The sequence below is a fragment of the Rhodnius prolixus genome, unplaced genomic scaffold, assembly GCF_049639745.1.
Source record: "Rhodnius prolixus isolate KJV_2025 unplaced genomic scaffold, Rpr scaffold_9, whole genome shotgun sequence".
NCBI classification, from domain to species: Eukaryota; Metazoa; Arthropoda; class Insecta; order Hemiptera; family Reduviidae; genus Rhodnius; species Rhodnius prolixus.
Genome location: NW_027411604.1, coordinates 16084721 through 16102915, shown reverse-complemented (window position 1 = coordinate 16102915; position 18195 = coordinate 16084721). Strand labels below are relative to the sequence as shown.

General features: G+C 33.1%; 1 long non-coding RNA gene across 1 annotated transcript; it reads left to right on the top strand.

Annotated features, from left to right (window-relative positions):
- Positions 1-385: 385 nt before the first annotated feature.
- LOC141454684 (uncharacterized) lies at positions 386-18180 on the top strand. The gene is made up of 3 exons (XR_012458887.1): positions 386-922; positions 8888-9101; positions 10643-18180. It is a non-coding gene; the product is annotated as an uncharacterized lncRNA (long non-coding RNA).
- The last annotated feature ends 15 nt before the right edge of the window (positions 18181-18195 follow it).

Here is an 18195-nt window from a genome sequence, read left to right as displayed (position 1 = left end):
AAAGTCTGTTTTCTCGAAGCAAGAAGTACGATACCAAAACGTTCCACACTGTCCAAATAGTTACAAAAAAGTCGAATATTTTAACCAAATCTATCAGTATTGATTCGTTGGATACTCTAACGTTATCATATTTATGGGGGCATACAAATATTTGTAAATTTTTTGGCAGTCAAATTCGGTGCTTATTGTTAAGTAAGTTAATTTTATTGTTAGCTGTGATTGTTATTATTAGGGAACGGATTCGTATGTATTTACATATTTTTTTCTAGGCAATTTACAGACGTTTTTCAACTAGAAGTATTCATACTGACACTTTTTAAGCCGTTTGAGTCTACTTTTATTTCACATATTTCCACATATTTGGATGTTATCGCATATTTATACATATTTGATTAAAATAAATAAATATTTCTACATATTTAATCAAAATATGTACATATTTTTTCATATTTTTCATTTTGGGCATATTTTCATAATTGGGAGGTGGTTGACAGGAAATGTGAACCACAGACTGCAGGGCTGTGAATCACAGTGCGTACAATGGTTATTGTAATTTACACAGAATGCTGCTAAACAGTGACGGGCACTTGTTAGTTCTTTGAAGTTGTCTGTTCTTTCAGCTCGTTCGTTGAAGTGTCCAATTCATTTCGTTCGGTCACTTAGTGTATTCTTTTTTGGGTGAAATGCCACGAACATCGGCCTCAAACAAACAACTGGTTGCTAAATATCTTCGCGAGTTTCCAGCAGAACTTTTTCGAAGTGATGGAGACATTTTGTACTGCACAGCTTGTGACAAGCGCGTTTCTTGCTCTCAACGTTCCCCAAGTCACCCAACATATTGCCACCGGATCGCACATAGAGAATAAAAACAGAAAGAAAGAGAGGACGTCCTATCAAGCCTTCCTTACATCTCCATCATCAAGTAAGTCTACTCTGAGTACAGATCTGTGTCGGGCTTTGGTTAGAGCAGATATCCCTTTCCACAAACTTATTTATAATTGTAAAAATGTTCTTTTCTTGTATAAATAATTATAACTTGCCCCCCCCCCAAAAAAAAATCCATTTTCATAAAAAAAATGTCCATTTTACTTAAATATTCCAGAAAATATTTTAAGAAAATCACATATTTTCCACATAATTGACGAAAATAAATGCATATTTTAATTAAATATTTGGCATTTTTAAATACATAAAAAATCCGTTCCTTAGTTATTATTGTCTTATATACCAACATTTTTATATACAGTGGAGTCTCGGTTATCCGTCATGACCGGGACCGGACACGTGACGGATAGTCGAATAGACGGATAATGGGAAAAAACAGGAAAATTTCCAGATTCTTTTGTTTAACGTGTATAAAACTTTGTATTAACTGGTATACATATCTTATACGTTTATACACTTAAGCCTTAAAGGGCAGGTATCTTTCATTATTCAATTCATTCTATTGTGCATATAAAATTAATGAATACAATGTCTGCGACGACATCTAATCGGTTTTGTGGGCGGTTTTGTTTGTGGTTGATGTTTTTAGGAAAAAACCCACAAACTGTCGAATGATGGACACGAGTATGTACCTAAAAGACAAAGGAAAAAATCTCAAAAGAAAATATTCACACTCTGCGTTGAACAGGTTTTTCTTTTTTAATTTTTAAATACTGAGGACTGTGACGGTTAATTGGAATGGACGGATAAAAGGGTGACGGATAACCGAGACTCCAATGGAATTCGAACAAAAAAAGTTATAAATATGTTTGGTATTCAATAATAAGATATATTTATAAGGTTGTACAGATAATTGTTCTGTATGCTTTGTATTTTGCAACTCAAGTTTTTTGAGCTTTATTTTTAGATCGTTAAAAGTTTTTCTCTTATTTACTCATTTTAATTTTGCCGCTTTAATAATGGACGGTCTGCCCTATTAATGTTTTCAATTGATTCCCAAATTAAGCCAATTTAATGTAGGCAAACAATATATTGTTATTCTAGAGAATGAATTATATTCAATGAAAACTCCTTTCTCTCTCTAAAGTGAGCTTTAATTTTGGAAATAAGGCACTCCTTAACTTTTTGGGATTATTTGAAAAAGACTTGACCATTTGCCTTTTTTCTAGGACCAATGTTGACTTCCTAGACATAGGGCAAAGCTTTTCAAGGATAATTCTATTATTATTTGGAGTATATAAGTGACTGCGATAAGGAAATGTGGCCAAAGGTTGTGAAGAAAGCTGCAATCTGAAGCTGTAATGGAGGTTATAGTTAACAGATCGCGCTGGTGTTTTTGTTTTTTGTTTAAATAATACTGAGTTGAAGTGAGCTGTTCTTCCTTCAGAGATTTCTGAACTAAGATCAGCTACTCTTCTTAAAATTTAAATAAATTAAAGTTATCAATATTTATTCGTTAAAATCTCAAGTGAATGCCGTTGATTAGGTAGATTTGGATTCAGTTGAATAACCTAAAATTGTGTGTTTCTGTCGCCAAAAATTCCAACATATCAGCAAGTGAAAAAAAAAAAACAAATACAAACAAAAACAAGATGTTACATTATTATAATAGAAGTATCATTGAGAATGTTAATAAAGGGCCTCTAAAGTGACACTAAAATCCCAAGAATAAACTGTCGTAAAATCTTCCCCCTTTAACAAACTTCACCCAAGGAACATCTATCTTCTTTCGTTCATGGTATGGATCCATTGAAGAAAATCTCCCAAATAGGAACGCACATTTATGGTAACTTAGAAAGGTAAAAAAAAAAAAAAAATCCTATATAAATTATCTATAAAAATAGCAGTTATTTTAGTTAGAAATTGTTACTAAGGAAACTGAATGTGAGTAAGGGAGACATTTTTTTTTCCCCCAATACAATACAAAGATGTCGTCCTGTTTTTATATGGCACCTGGACTTTTAGAATTTGTTAAAGTTTTAATAGAATGTGGCGGCTGTTAAAGATTTGTAAATCGCAGATTACAACTCTCAACATTAGGATCATAGCTAGAAAGATGCTGTTTTTTTTTTGTTTTTTACTATTATTTTCATTTCTTTTTTTACCTGTGCCACATAAATATTAAGATCTCACTTCTTTAGCCTTTTTAGAAGGCCTAAGCAAAGAAGATAATAGAATAACTGGACAAAACTTTTCTAAAAAGTTATCATACATTCTACTTTTTATTTATAGATAATAACAGCGGCCAGTTTTAATCATTTTAATCATTTTAGGGCTCAATTTGCTCAAATGATAACAGTGTAATTCAAAATTCTAAATTTTGAAGGATTTTCGAGTACGCTGAGGATTCCCAAAATACATATCTTCACATCATATCTTTGTTGTCTCACTAATTAAAAAAAACAAATTTTGAAATTAAATTAGTAATAACAAAGACAAGGAAAATCTTGAGCATTATTAAAACTGTCCGGTAGGACAGTTGTATAAGGGTTGATCGTCAAAAACTGCACGAAAAAGCGTAACGTTGAAAAACACCCAACTTTGACAATTTTTTTCTCTTTTTCTATAAAAGATAAAATTCCCAAATTTTCTTTAAAATATAGGGCAAACCCTCCTTTATAGCTGTAATTTTTTTGCAACCACCCAGATCTAATAGGTTTCGAGAAAAAAGTTGCTGAAAATGAGCAAAAACGGCTTTTTCAAAAAATGTTCTTGTTCTTGTTCTTGTTGTTGTTGTTGTTGTTGTTCTTCTTCTTCTTGTTACCTTTTTTGTAAACAACGTAGCGCCTAAACGCGTGAACCGATTTTCATGAATGAGGTGTCATTCGATTCGGAATTTTATGTAGATGTGCCTTTTGAGGGTCTCGATCCTGTACATCGAATGGGAGAGGAGTTAGCCCCCTTTATGTAAGGCCCCCTCCAAAATTATTATTACTAATTACTCTGTAAATCTTAGCCCGATTTTGATAAAATTTGGTAGGATGATAGGGTTAGGGCTCCCCTACGTAACATTAAAGCGGCAATCAGCTCTTACACTTGTTAAGGGGAAGTATAGGAATCGTTTCAAATTATCGACACGTGAACCGATTTTCATGAATGAAATGTCATTCGAATCGAAATTTTGTACAGATTTGCACTATAAAGGTCTCGACGCCGTGCCTCATAAGGAGGGGAGTTTGCCCCACCCAAATAAGGCCCTTTCTAAAACTATTATTACCAATATTTCTATAACGCTTAGTCCGATTTTGATAAAATTCAGCTCGAATAAGTGGTTAAAGCTCCTCTACATTGCTGATGCTCTTGCACCTACTAAGAGGAAGTACTGCAATCGTTTAAATTATCAATGAGTGAACCGATTTAAATCAATGAATTGTCGTTCGATTAAAAAATCTTTGCCTCTTTGCCTAGAAGTACTGCAATCGCAGTTTATTTTTCTTACTCCTCTTAAAAGGAAGTAATGAAATCGCAGTTTAATTTTGCTATTTACGCACAAATACCTTCCTATTTTATTCAAAACGCTTTTTCAAAAAAAGTTGTTACTGAGGATGGTTTGGGGGACCTTAACGATAATCATTCTTTAAAAAGATCTCTCTAGTGGTAGTTACGGTTCCGACTTACCATCTTATCAGGTTATAATGATAAAATTGCTTATTCCAAATTTAAAAAATTCTGTAAAGCAGATATGTAACTTTGTAAAATAGACAAAAAGGAAAATCTATCCAAAAGGTACAAAAATCTCTTTAACAAAAACTTACAGTTTAAAATGTTAAGTATAAGGGTTGATTAAACGCCAAAAGGTACACAAATCAGCAAGCACCCAACATTTCATTAATTCTTCATTAATATTTAAGTAATTTTACTGCATTAATTTTCATTAATATTTTTTAGAATTTATTAGATGTCACAGACCCTTATGCTGGCCACTTCATTTATATTTTTTTGTTATAATTATGATAAATCACACATATGTACATGCATGTTAAAGTAGAAAAAGACAAAGTTAGAGTAGGCTACTGTCTTGAATTCGTCTTACCGAAATATTCGTGAGCACAAATAACACACAGTTAATAACAAGTAGATTATTCAACAACAATTATTGATTTCTCAATTGTAATTTAATTTAGTCCCCCTAATTTTACTTATAGTAAAATACTGGAATAATTAGCTGTCCTAAAAATATACATATCTTATTTACTTTATATTACATATTACATTTTTTTTTATAAAAAAAAGTTTTGAATTTTATAGCCTCATAATTTTTTTTTATTTTTTATAACGTTTTTCTTTTTAACCTGTATTTAATAGTTTGATTATTATAAATAACTAGATATTACAGTCAATCTACAGTGCTACTTGAACAAATATTTTGTAGACGAAAATGGCCAGCATAAGGGTCTGTGACATCTAATAAATTCTAAAAAATATTAATGAAAATTAATGCAGTAAAATTACTTAAATATTAATGAAGAATTAATGAAATGTTGGGTGCTTGCTGATTTGTGTACCTTTTGGCGTTTAATCAACCCTTATACTTAACATTTTAAACTGTAAGTTTTTGTTAAAGAGATCTCAATAATCTGGAATATCCAAAATCCTACTAATTCGTTTCTTTGGCAATAAATTCATTTTATCCATAAATAAATGGTTTCCAATTAGCTCATACATTTCTTGGTTATTACAGAAACTAAAACTTATTTTGAGAATAGAAGAAATAAAACAAAAAACCCGTCCATAAAAGGGGAAGAGCTCAGTGATATATAGCGAAATGTTGGCAGTGGCAGAGGGTACCGGAATGAAAATCAATAATCCAAAGTGGCTAGATAGAAGGATACGTAGCAATGTGCAGCCATTGGGGAGAGTATAGAAATGTCTGGCTTCATACTAACGGAGGCGGCACCTAACTTGAGGGCCATGCTTGTGACGTGGCTAAAAAAGAAAACAATAAACACAGTCTCCATATTGTATTAACTCATAAAAGTGAAAGTTAAAAACAAACAACTTGCATTTTCTGCCAAATTTTACTTGAAAGGCATCTTATGATGTTAAAGAATGAAGTTTTACAAGTTAACATTAATTTTTTATTGTATTTAACAGCTTCTTTTACCTGAGTTCAAAAGAATGTAAAATTAATGGATTAATGATAATTAATATCTAATAACAGCTTCAAATCAATTGCGCAGTACCTCTAAATGATTTTTAATGCTTTTTAATTGTATTCTTTCATTTACTGCGACTTATAATCACAACTCAATATTGACTCTTCTATCATTCTCGGTATGAATGCCTACAATGGTAGGCATCCCATTTCTTTCCCAAGAGTGTGTGTTTCAAGATTAAAATTTGCAAAGTTGTAGGAAGCCAAACGTCCTTGCTGAACATTCATTCGCAGAATTGTACCTTAGTCACTGATTAAAACTGTCCGGTAGGACAGTTGTATAAGGGTTGATCGTCAAAAACTGCACGAAAAAGCGTAACGTTGAAAAACACCCAACTTTGACAATTTTTTTCTCTTTTTCTATAAAAGATAAAATTCCCAAATTTTCTTTAAATTATAGGGCAAACCCACCTTTATGACTGTAATTTTTTTGCAACCACCCAGACCTAATAGATTTCGAGAAAAAAGTTGCCGAAAATGAGCAAAAACGGCATTTTCAGAAATTGTTGTTGTTCTTGTTCTTCTTGTTGTTGTTGTTACCTTTTTTGTAAACTACGTAGCGCCTAAACGCGTGAACCGATTTTCATGAATGAGGTGTCATTCGATTCGGAATGTTATGTAGATGTGCCTTTTGGGGGTCTCGACGCTGTACACCGAATGGGAGAGGTGTTAGCCCCCTTTATGTAAGGCCCCCTTCAAAATTATTATTACTAATTACTCTGTAAATCTTAGCCCGATTTTGATAAAATTTGGTAGGATGATGGGGTTAGGGCTTCCCTACGTAACATTAAAGCGACGATCTGCTCTTACACTAGTTAAGGGGAAGTATAGCAATCGTTTCAATTACTTAACAGTAATTGACATTCACTTTGCAGCATATAACAGTATTTAGTCGAATACTGACCAAACAATTTGATTTTAAACAATTCATAAAATGAGTGAATAAAATTTAGAAATTTTGGTTTTATTGAAGCATTATTCTTTTTCTTTTTTTAAAAATCTTTTATTGCAATTTACAACTGCAACGATTGTTGCAACAAGCAAATATGGTACCTGATAATAAAAAATACGTGAAAATCACGAGTGGAGAAGGCACCCAGTGGTGTCACTCCAGTAGCGTGCTTTGCTCTCACGATAAGAGTAGATCACGAGGCCATCTCCTCTTCAATCTCCTTGGAGGATCACCTGGTAATGTGGAAGAAGATAGGTGTTCTATGAGAGGGTTAGGATGAGCTGTTGTAGAGGAATGAAATTTGAGAAAACGAGTGTTAGCAAGATCTGTAATGAATAGATACATAGAACGGAGCGTTAAGCAGTTTTTCGTAGTATTATTGACTGTAATGTCTGGAGGCGTAGAGAATTAGAACAGTTTAGTAGATCCCCCATACTTCGATGCCATGTGACCAAATAGGTCGAAGTAACAATAGGTATAAGAGGATTCTTTTATTTTGTAGGTTAAGTTTCGAACGTTTGTCCAAGTAGTCTGGCGAGAAGTTTTGTAGCGTTGGTTAGTTTCTTGTCTTTTCAGTCTAATCTGAGGGATTTCATGGCAACCATTTGTCTAGGTGCAGTCCAAGGTAGCGTACTTTGTCCAAAGTTGGTATAGGAGTTTGGTTCAAGATGATGGGGGGTAGGATTTTCCGTCTGAGAGTAAATACTATAAATTTTGATTTTGTAACGTTAGTTTTGATTTGCCATTTGATAAGCCAGTCCTGCAAGTGGTTGATGTGTGTTTGTAGAGCACAAATAAGAATTCTGCTTACTACATAATATTATCTATATTTTTTTTCAGGAAAAAACCTGAGTTTATTGTACTGGGGTTTAAAAACTAGCTGATAATTTTAGCTTGATAAATAGCTTTCATTCTAGTATTCAGAGCCAGAAAAGAAGTAAATAAGATCATCAAGCGAACGGCTGAAAGGATTCTTTAAAACAATCAAGATTTGGAAGACAAAGGTGGAAAATATTGATTCTCCTGATCGCAAAATTCGCAATTAATATTACGATAAACACTCCAGATTTGTAATAAATAAGCTAGAGGAATTAATAGCATAGTTTAATTATAATTAGAATAATATTGAATATGTTATTTTTAAAATAGTCTCGTGTAAATGATTAACAAAACTGTCCAATCCAAGAAGTTACTAGTTTTTATGCTGAGTATCCTTTCTGGGAAGGACTCACGAAGGTGCAGGAAGGAGTGCAGAATGGAAGGACAGAGAAAAAACAACAACAAACGGAAACTAGCCGATATTTTATGTAAACAGAGGTACAGAGGTAACTCTAAACATATCGCCCCGATGTTGTCCTATTTCACATTAACAAAGTTATGTAGGTACACCATAAGTAGTCCCTTTTCGCTAATATGTATATTGTAAAATGTAAATAGAAAGAGGCAAGGTTTGTACCAAAAAAACTAAAAACAAAACAAAAAAAGAGTTACCTACTTATAACTTACTTTATATAACCTTGTCGGTGTGAGGTACTTCTAAAAAATTTATTTATTTCTATTTTAAAATGTTCTGTTGTAAATGCATCTGGTACAACCAAAATTAGTGATTACAATTTTCTAAATAATTACTTTATTGGATCATGTATTTATAAACCAGCTTATTTTGATTAATTTTGTTAAATCTAAAAAGTCATGCGTTTTGTAAAAACCACTTTAAATAAATGTCTTATCAAATGGAATGTGTCCTATGTTATCGGAGGCTAAGAAATAATTATATAATGCTTTCTGAGAAGCGTTCTATACAAATTTTTTTAAAAAAAACTTCTTTTTTACAGATATTTGGGGAAATAAAAACCTTCTTCCGGCAGAAATTCTTTCTTTAGTGTCTTTAACACTTTTGAAGTACACTAACATAACTATTAAATGATCATAAACTATCTACAACTGTGTAGGTGAAGTTCTACAGTTATGAAAAATAAAGAAAACAATTTTATTCTGAAGAAGGTCGAAAAGATGGTGAAAAAAAGAACTTTTCTCACGAAATTATATGTAAGTATGCACGTAAATGTGATTGAATGAAATTTATTGTTTTTAAGATAATATGTATCTTGTAACAAGGGTTGAGTCAATTTACAAAATAATAACAGTACGAGGGTCGTTTGAAAAGTCCGTGCAAAGTCAGAGAGATAGCACCACTGGCGCGTATCGAGGTTATGTTTAGTTAGTAGCATCTCTTGGAAGAACACACACCAAGTTTCAGCCAGATCGGTCTATTTCTTTGTGTTTGGCATTCGTTTGAATCGAGGAAGTCGAGTGATTTTCAAAAAATGGACGAAAAAGAATTTCGTGTGTTGATTAAACACTACTTTATGAAAGGCAAAACGCCTCAGGAGACTAAAGAGAAGCTTGATAAACATTATGGTGACTCTGCACCTTCGATTAGAACAGTTTATAAGTGGTTTCAAAATTTTCGGAGTGGCCATATGGGCACAAGTGACACTGAACGTTCTGGACGCCCAGTTGAGGTTACTACTCCAGAAATCATTGATAAAATCCATGATATGGTGATGGATGACAGAAGAGTGAAGGTGCGTGAGATAGCTAGTGCTGTGGGCATCTCGAATGAACGGGTACATAATATTTTGCATCAACATTTGGACATGACAAAGCTATCCGCAAGATGGGTGCCGCGATTGCTCACGCTTGACCAAAAACGAAATCGTGTGAAGTGTTGCAAGGACGGTTTGCAGCTGTTCCAGAAGAATCCGCAGGACTTTAAGCGTCGTTTCGTCACTGTGGATGAAACATGGATAAATCACTACACTCCTGAGACCAAAAAACAATCTAAACAATGGGTTACCAAGGGGGAATCTGCGCCAAATAAGGCAAAGACCGTTCCTTCGACCGGAAAGATTATGGCGACTGTCTTTTGGGATTCGCAAGGAATAATCCACATCGACTATCTGGAAAAGGGTAAAACTATTACAGGTGCATATTATTCATCGTTATTGGACCGTTTGAAAACCGAGCTGCAAGAAAAACGCCCACGATTGGCCCACAAAAAAGTCCTTTTCCATCTCGACAACCCACCAGCTCACACCTCAGCAGTGTGGTCGCAAAATTAATGGAAATAGGGTTCCAACTCGTTTCACATCCCCCCTATTCTCCAGACTTGGCTCCCTCGGACTACTATTTGTTCCCCAATATGAAGAAATGGCTGACGGGAAAAAGATTTTATTCAAACGAGGAGTTGATTGCAGAAACGAATGGCTATTTTTCAGACTTGGACAAATCCTATTATTCGGAAGGGATCAACAAACTAGAGCAGCGTTGGACGAAGTGTATAAGCCTAAAAGGAGACTATGTTGAAAAATATAAAAGGTTTACCCCAAAAAATTAAGTAGATTTGCACGGACTTTTCAAACGACCCTCGTAATTACAAAAAGACGAAATAATATAATAATTATAACAAATAATTATAAAATAAACTTACTCTGTTTGATATAATATAGAAAATAGATAAATAGTAGTAATAATAATAGATAAACATAAATGGTAGTAATAATATCTAAACACGATCATTTACTTAGGATGGAAGGTTTGCGAGGAATCGGTCAAATAAAACAACTCGTCTCTTTGCTAACTAAGAGCCAGAAAAGGAGAGTTTATGTAACTCTTAGTTTCTGTAACTCAACCAACCCGCATAGTCACGTAAGTTTTAATAATTATAAAAAAATTTATTGTATTTTACAGTTTATGTTTATATTACTGATTTTTACTGTTTTTTCTATGTTACTGACTCTGTAAATTGTTTTGTATTTGTAATATCCAGGCCCTGAAGAGGACAATATATTTGTCGAAACGTTGGCAAAGAGACGAGTTGTTTTATTTGACCGATTCCTCGCAAATCTTCCATCCTAAGTTTATCAATTTACGGTCACGAAACCAATATATTCACAATCATTTACTTCGAAACAAAACAAAATGGCGAGAAGAAGTGATATAAAATAAATCAGATTGAACTGCTACTAACTTTCCAGAAAGATTTTTAACTTTAAAGATCTCTGAACGTATAGAAAGATGTTATTCAATTTACAATGAGTGTCTATTGTCAGTAAATTTGACAGTGCATCATCGCCCATGGGGTATAAAATATAGTTTGAAAGATACATTTGCCTAAAACAATTCAACCATAGGGCATGATAAAAGGAAGTGTCCTAGATTATCGCTTTCCAAATGCACATAAGTTACAAGAGTTGCTCAGGATCTAAATCTATATGAAACCTTATTAGAGGGAAGATTCTGCAGTACCTGCTTCCAAATAACCTCAATTGGCTGGCTACCCTTAATTTGTTTATGTGTCACTGAAAAAAAAGAGATACGATTCTCCGAGTCCTAAAGAACTTATGTTCATTTTCTCACGTAAATGTGATTGAAGAAATAATCTTTACGTGAGAACTGAGAAAGGGTCGAAGGAGAGGTCGTGTGACTTCAACCTTCATTTTGTTTTCCTAAAAATATACTCAACTCCCCCAGTGAGTTTGCTTCTTCTATTTTTTTTTTAAAAGAAAAGAAAAGTATATAACACACGCCCATTTTGTTAGGGGAATTCTAAAACTCCCCATTTTTAAACACCTCTTTTTACTGAGAAAAATACTCGCATGTCAGTCTCGTGTTAGTCGTGTGCATCGAATACGCTCTCCCAGGACCTGCTGTAAATAAATGTATGCACAGTATAAAAAAAAAAAAAAAATTAGGGTCTTCTAGAAAAATGCAGTAAAAATAGGGAGAATTATCTGAAAGGGGGAGATTTTTGTACAAAACTTCCCCAAACTTCACCACCGTTTTATGGAATATTGTTATCTAGCAGGCAGGGAGGTATAGAAAAAAAAAATATATAGTATATTGGGGTGAGATTTTTAAAAAGGAGAAAGAGATGGTATTAGTTTTTAGAAGATGTAGGCAGGCGTCGTATCCATTATGTAAATCGGTGAGTGCAGGGTGACATAAAAGAGATAATAATTCATTTGTGGAGGGGAGAAGATGAACTTCCCCTCTTTTTGTGGATTACAGCTGGATTTTTTTTTTTTTATTATTAATGAAAAAAATAGGGGAGAAACGGACTTCCTGTGACTCGCGTGCGGAACTAGCACACTCTAGGGAAAAGATGCGCACTACTGCAGCGCATGCCAACTAACTTCCCTTGATATTTCATCCCCATAAACTTTCTTTTTTTAGATATATACACACACAAGTACCCCAAATTGCCAACCTTATGGTTGTTAAAACATCCTGGAAAAAGTAGACACTTAGTATGAACCTGGTACTTAAGGGTGGTAGGTACTCCATGTGCGTATTTGGAAGAGTCTTACAGCTTACTTTCTACATTTTTTTTTTGTTCTGTTCTAAGGTTTTAGTTAATGTGACGTATAATTAATTGTTTGTAAGTTAACCTTGGATAAGGGCTGTTGGCAGCCCTACTGCTGCGTTTCCTAATTCAAAATATAATCATCTTCTAGTACGGCATTTCCCAACCTGTGGTACGTGAAAAATAATCAATAATGGCGGATATAAGAAAAACAAATAAAAATTAAATCATAAAAATATCATAGAAACGTTTTTTCCCTATAATTCATAAAAATTATTTTAATTAATAATATTATACAGTAAACTTACAAGTTAAATATGTACAGTAATAAGGTTGGTCTGTCTCAAGATATACGAAAAAATATAATAGCACATTTAACAGGATTAAAATTGGTCTTTTTCCTGAGTATTCTCCAAAACCTGAAAACACAAATGATAATTGGATTTCAAACCCCTTCTATAAAGAAAATTTTGGAAAAGCTACATCATTATCAATAACAGATAAAGCAAATTTTATAGAATTATCATGTGACAGAACCTAATAATGTTAAAATCTGCTTAAAGAGATTGGATTGTAATGAGTAAGCTCTATCCAAGCAACATTAAATTTAATTGGTACTTACAGGTAGCTGAATGCTTAAAAGAAATTAATTTAGAAGATTTGGGCACAAATATAATAATCCTAAAGAAGAACTTTGTAAATTAATTAATAATTTTGAAGAGAAAAATATGTAAGCAATTTTTAATTATTTAAAAAAAGTTTTAAAACTAAGATCTTACACTTTACAAAGTTTATAAAGTGAACATGAACTTGGGACTCCTTTGTAAAGATACATTGTATCCTCTACACAAATAAAGATAATAATAATAAAATAACATACTCGGAATAACAAATTTCACGTAACACAATCATTTTTATGGAGTGGTACAATTTAGCATGATGTACTACCAGGTGGTACGCGAGCCAAAAAAGGTTGGAAAACGCTGTATCTAGTAGATTACTTCTAAGACTATAAAAATAATGTTTATCGACTCAGTGAACCATCGAATCTGTTTCAAAACATTCGCTATTCTAATTACTGCAGATTTTCTCTTAATGTAGACTTTTTTGTTTTTTAATAGCATTTTATTAATACATTTATGTACAAAATACGGAATACAAAAAAACAATACTATACAGCTTGGATTACTCCGTCTGCCGGGGTCGATACATATGTACATAACTGAATCAGGATAAACGCTGGTGAAATATTAAATTTTAACATAAATAAATGATAAGAAATAAATAAGTGTTTACAATATAAGTTACGAGCAGAACATAATAAAAGATATAATAAGAAACTAAATACGTTATTTTTTTTTTCTTCTTCTTTTTTTAAACAGAACAACTGATTAAATAAAACTGATAAATACAAAGCTGATTCACTATAAATACATGTAACAGAAATAATTATCTCAAAGAAGGTACACCTGATGAAGTACGCGATATCTATGGGTCCAGGCAAGGCTAGCGAAATTAAACAATGTACGGCATTGAGTTGGGCTATTAAGAAGTGCAGCAACCGTGTAGGAACCAAAACTATGTCAGACGGAGCTCAGTCAAAGCCGGAACATTTCGCCAAAAAGTGGAATAAATCTTCCTGTTCCAAATCACCACGTAGTGGCCAACTTTCCGCGTCCACTATCCAGCCAGGGGGTATTACTCAGATACAACAATTGTCCCCTCAACCTAAAGCTGGTTAAGAGTCAGTCCGTTTGAATGATCGGCTACCAGGTTACATACACTAAAGTAGGAAGCCATATAAAGGAAATCGCGAAGAGGAAGAGGCTCGCCCTTTGAACTCCTTCCGAATTGACAAACTCATGCTACGTATCAATTCAGTCATCTGATCGTTAATCAATCAATCAATCATTTTATTTGCACAAAAGAGTACATCTTTATGGCAAGGAGTTGAGGTCACAATATTTAAAAAAATAAAACAGAAATCAATATCCATAAATGGTCAAAACTGATCGTGGAAAGGGCAGACTTCAAGACTGAGAACCAAATAAATGGCAGGACGAATTTTTTTTCAATTTACATTAAACTCAGTAAACATTTTGCTGTGGTAGCCTATCATCCGCCATATTCAGAAGGGTGCCATACCAACTTAGCATACGTTTGACGACTCTAAGCTTTATATGTCTCCGACCTATTTCCAGTCTGATGAACGCACTTGGGGTTTGTTCTGATCGTTAATGTAGACTTTTTACTGAACCATTAAACAAAAAATACCTGTTATTATTACTTTTTCCAACATGGGCATCATCAAAACGTGTACAATTGGTTAAAAATACATTCTGATTGCAATACATCCTCTAACGAGAGATAAGAGAATGAAATATGTTAACAATCGACTAGAATTTCCTAAAATCAAATTACATCACCAATTTTTACATCAATTACTTTTCCCACTTCAAATTTTGCATTGATAGAAGAGAACTACAAGAACAACTTCCATTTATCCAAGGTTTTAGCAATTTGAGCCTTCGTGGTGCTTTTACGATTAGGTGTTGGTTCTCAAAGAAAAGAACTTAAAAGATATCCTGTGGCAAATAATTGGGTCTTCTTCTCAAAAATAAAAACGGTTTCAGTTGAACGTGTTGAATACGTAGGAAGTACCACACTGTGAGTTGGGCGAACCCCCTCTAGAGATGGACAACTAAAGGATTATCTTCTGTCCAATGAAGAGTCCCAGAGTCTGGTGACAATGGATGCTGGCCCGCTATTCGTACAATCACCATTGTGTTAATGGGGCCCACCAGCAGCTCTATATATAGCCCATTCTCTGTTAACTACAGACATATCCACCCACGGCTGTATCGTGCACACATACACTTTCTTTTCTTTTACCACAATACCTTGTCGCCGTCTAATTGTGTGTCTGTTAAAAGAATGGGAACTTCGCAGTTGTCTTCCTTAAACGGATATAGAGCTGCTGAGGACAATGCTAGCGGACAGTCGCCCTCAATAGATATCTTTTAATTGATCCTTCTGACCAAGTTAGCTTTCTTTTTTTCTTTCTTTAACTGAAAATCTTTGAATGGTAAATGTAAGAGATCCATTATGTGAATGACATTAGGCCACAATTCGCCTTGCCTTGGAAACATTGGGTAGGGTTCAATTAAATTCAAGCTAAACTAAGAGATGCCTATTCTCCATGGGTTTGACACGAATTGATTCAGATTAAAGATTGCCTCATGCCATTCTCGGTGGTCCTCTTCAGCTTGAAAGTCTGTAAAAGTTCATTAAAATGTAATAACTATTGTCGCTAATTTGTGGATCATTTTTGCGATATAGTTTAAAAAGAATTTGTTATTACTGAAAATTATTGTAACCATTATAACAGTTACAAAAACAGAAATAATGCCAAAGAAAATAATGGTTTCTCTATAAGACAGGAAAATCGCTGAAAGAAATCAATTAACACGTTCTGTGAAGCGTTTGGTACAAGTTATGTTATAAACTACCTAGCCATTTCCTTTGCTTTTCGCTAAAATGTTGTATCATGCGGATTTAATGGAAATCTTTTCAGCTGTAAACTGCTAACATTTTCCTCATCACATAACTCCTTCTTTCTTTCTCGAAACAGGTGAAGAATTGTTTTGTTTTTTTTAAGAGATTTCAAGATATTCTTATATTCTTCTAACTTATTTGACTTATTTTAAGTCAATTATTTTAATTATTCCATATTGGTTTTCTGAACATGATTTCTAGAATCTTTAATAAGATCGTCACTGTATGAATTTTACAATAGCGTTTCATTTGATAAAAGTTATTTCAACATAGATTTAATAATATATACCTAGGTATTAATCAAAAAGTTTGTTCAGACAATGTGTAGTCATTTAAAAAATAAAAAAAATAATAATACAGAAAGAATGTCATGTAAAGTACTGCAAAATCTTAAGAGTAAAAGATAAAATTCATCCTTAACATACTTAATATTCAACTCAGAATCAATGCAACATTTTTCTTTTGTGGATAAACATTATATTATATTTCCAAACATTGGTTTAAAGCGTTCTACCAATGTATGTTTGTTAGAACAGCAGCGCCCAAACTTGTTGGTCGTTGTCTCAACATTACTATCAGAAAATTTCTATTTAAAGCATTACTGAGTGAGGGGATAGACCAACTTTGAAGAAAATTCGCTGATCGCAAGTAACAGTTTGCAGAAAAGCTTTTAAACTTTCAGTTCCTCCTTCACAGAGAACATTATTTTATTAAAGGTAACTATCTTTCTAGCATAAATTGTTAATTTCCAGCAAAATTTATTGCATAAATTTTGATAAAAGAAAGTCATGAATTCATAAAGAAAGTCCACCCCAGAATTTTATTTCATTTAAAAAGTCTTGACTTTGAAAAAGTTTGCCTTAGAACAAGAATTGTTTAAAGCAACATACTTGCGCATTCTAGTGGCAGTATTATTTAACTGTTGATGAGTTAAAGCTTTAGCCATCCAGCACAGATAAATTTGACTGGATGTTAACTGCAAACAAAGCTTTATTATATACTTATTTTTTGTATTGTAGTTAATATTTTCTGTTTGTCATAATTAAATAAATAGAATACTTGATGAAACAGTTCAGTACTTATGAAATAACTAATTAAATAGTAAATAATTAGCAATAAAGTTTAAAGCTATTTATCCACCCAAAATATATGTTCAGTGTTTAATAGGTATAAACAAAATGAAACCGTGGTCTTCAAATTTTAAAGTTCGGTCATCAACAAAGCCGCAAGTTATCGTTTTAATTTTCTTTTTCTTTCTAAAGTTACTAATCATCTTCCAGCTTCCATTTAACACTAAGTTATAATTAATGTGGACAGTCTGGGCGTTTGATTACCATCCATCACCCACTAAATGAGGCTGTAATATATATTGTGGGCGTGTGATGTGGCTCGTGCCTTTTGACTGAAGTTAATAACTTTTTAGCCTCTGTTGCCCTTTTCCAGAATGGTTAAAAAAAACTAGCCGCCTGACCCACAAGGTGATATTATGAGGAATGGTCCATAGCTTAAAGCCCGGATTGATTTGGAGCTCCGAATATTTCTTGTTAGGTTCAATATTTTATACTTTTAATCTGTAGGGACACTCTGCATTAGGTGCCATATGGAGACGAACCAAAATCTGGCTTAAACTCACACATGACTCTTACTATTTTTCTCAAAAGACAAACTCAACATTTTTTCCAAAAACCAATCATTTAATTCTGATCAACACTTGTCACTTTATTACCGTAACATTACACAACCGTGTTTACACAATGCCATTCGTCTAATTTATAAAGAAAAACTTTTGGAAATAAATCATTTCATACTATTCAATTTATTTATAAGTTTTAGGACAGAAGTAAGCTTTCTAGATTAATGGTTAATAGTAATCAGTAGATGTTGCTCCACCCATCCAGTAACACTCAGTAATCCTACAACTTTAATGAGCTCTACTGGATAATTTAATGAACTAAATAGAAAGAGCACCTCTCATGTCTTACAATAGACTGAAAGTACAAATTGGGATCGATCACGAAAACAAAAGAAATTCTATTTTTTTGTTTCTCCTGGGGGTACATAAGAAAAAGTAGTTTTAAAAAATTGTAGTTTTTAAATAATCAACATTAAGAGCAGAAACAGAATATCTAAGGTAACATTTAATAATTTGGATAAACTTTTCTTCAAATAGATTAAAAAAATTGAATTAATAATAAAATAAATAGTGTCATTAGCACAGGT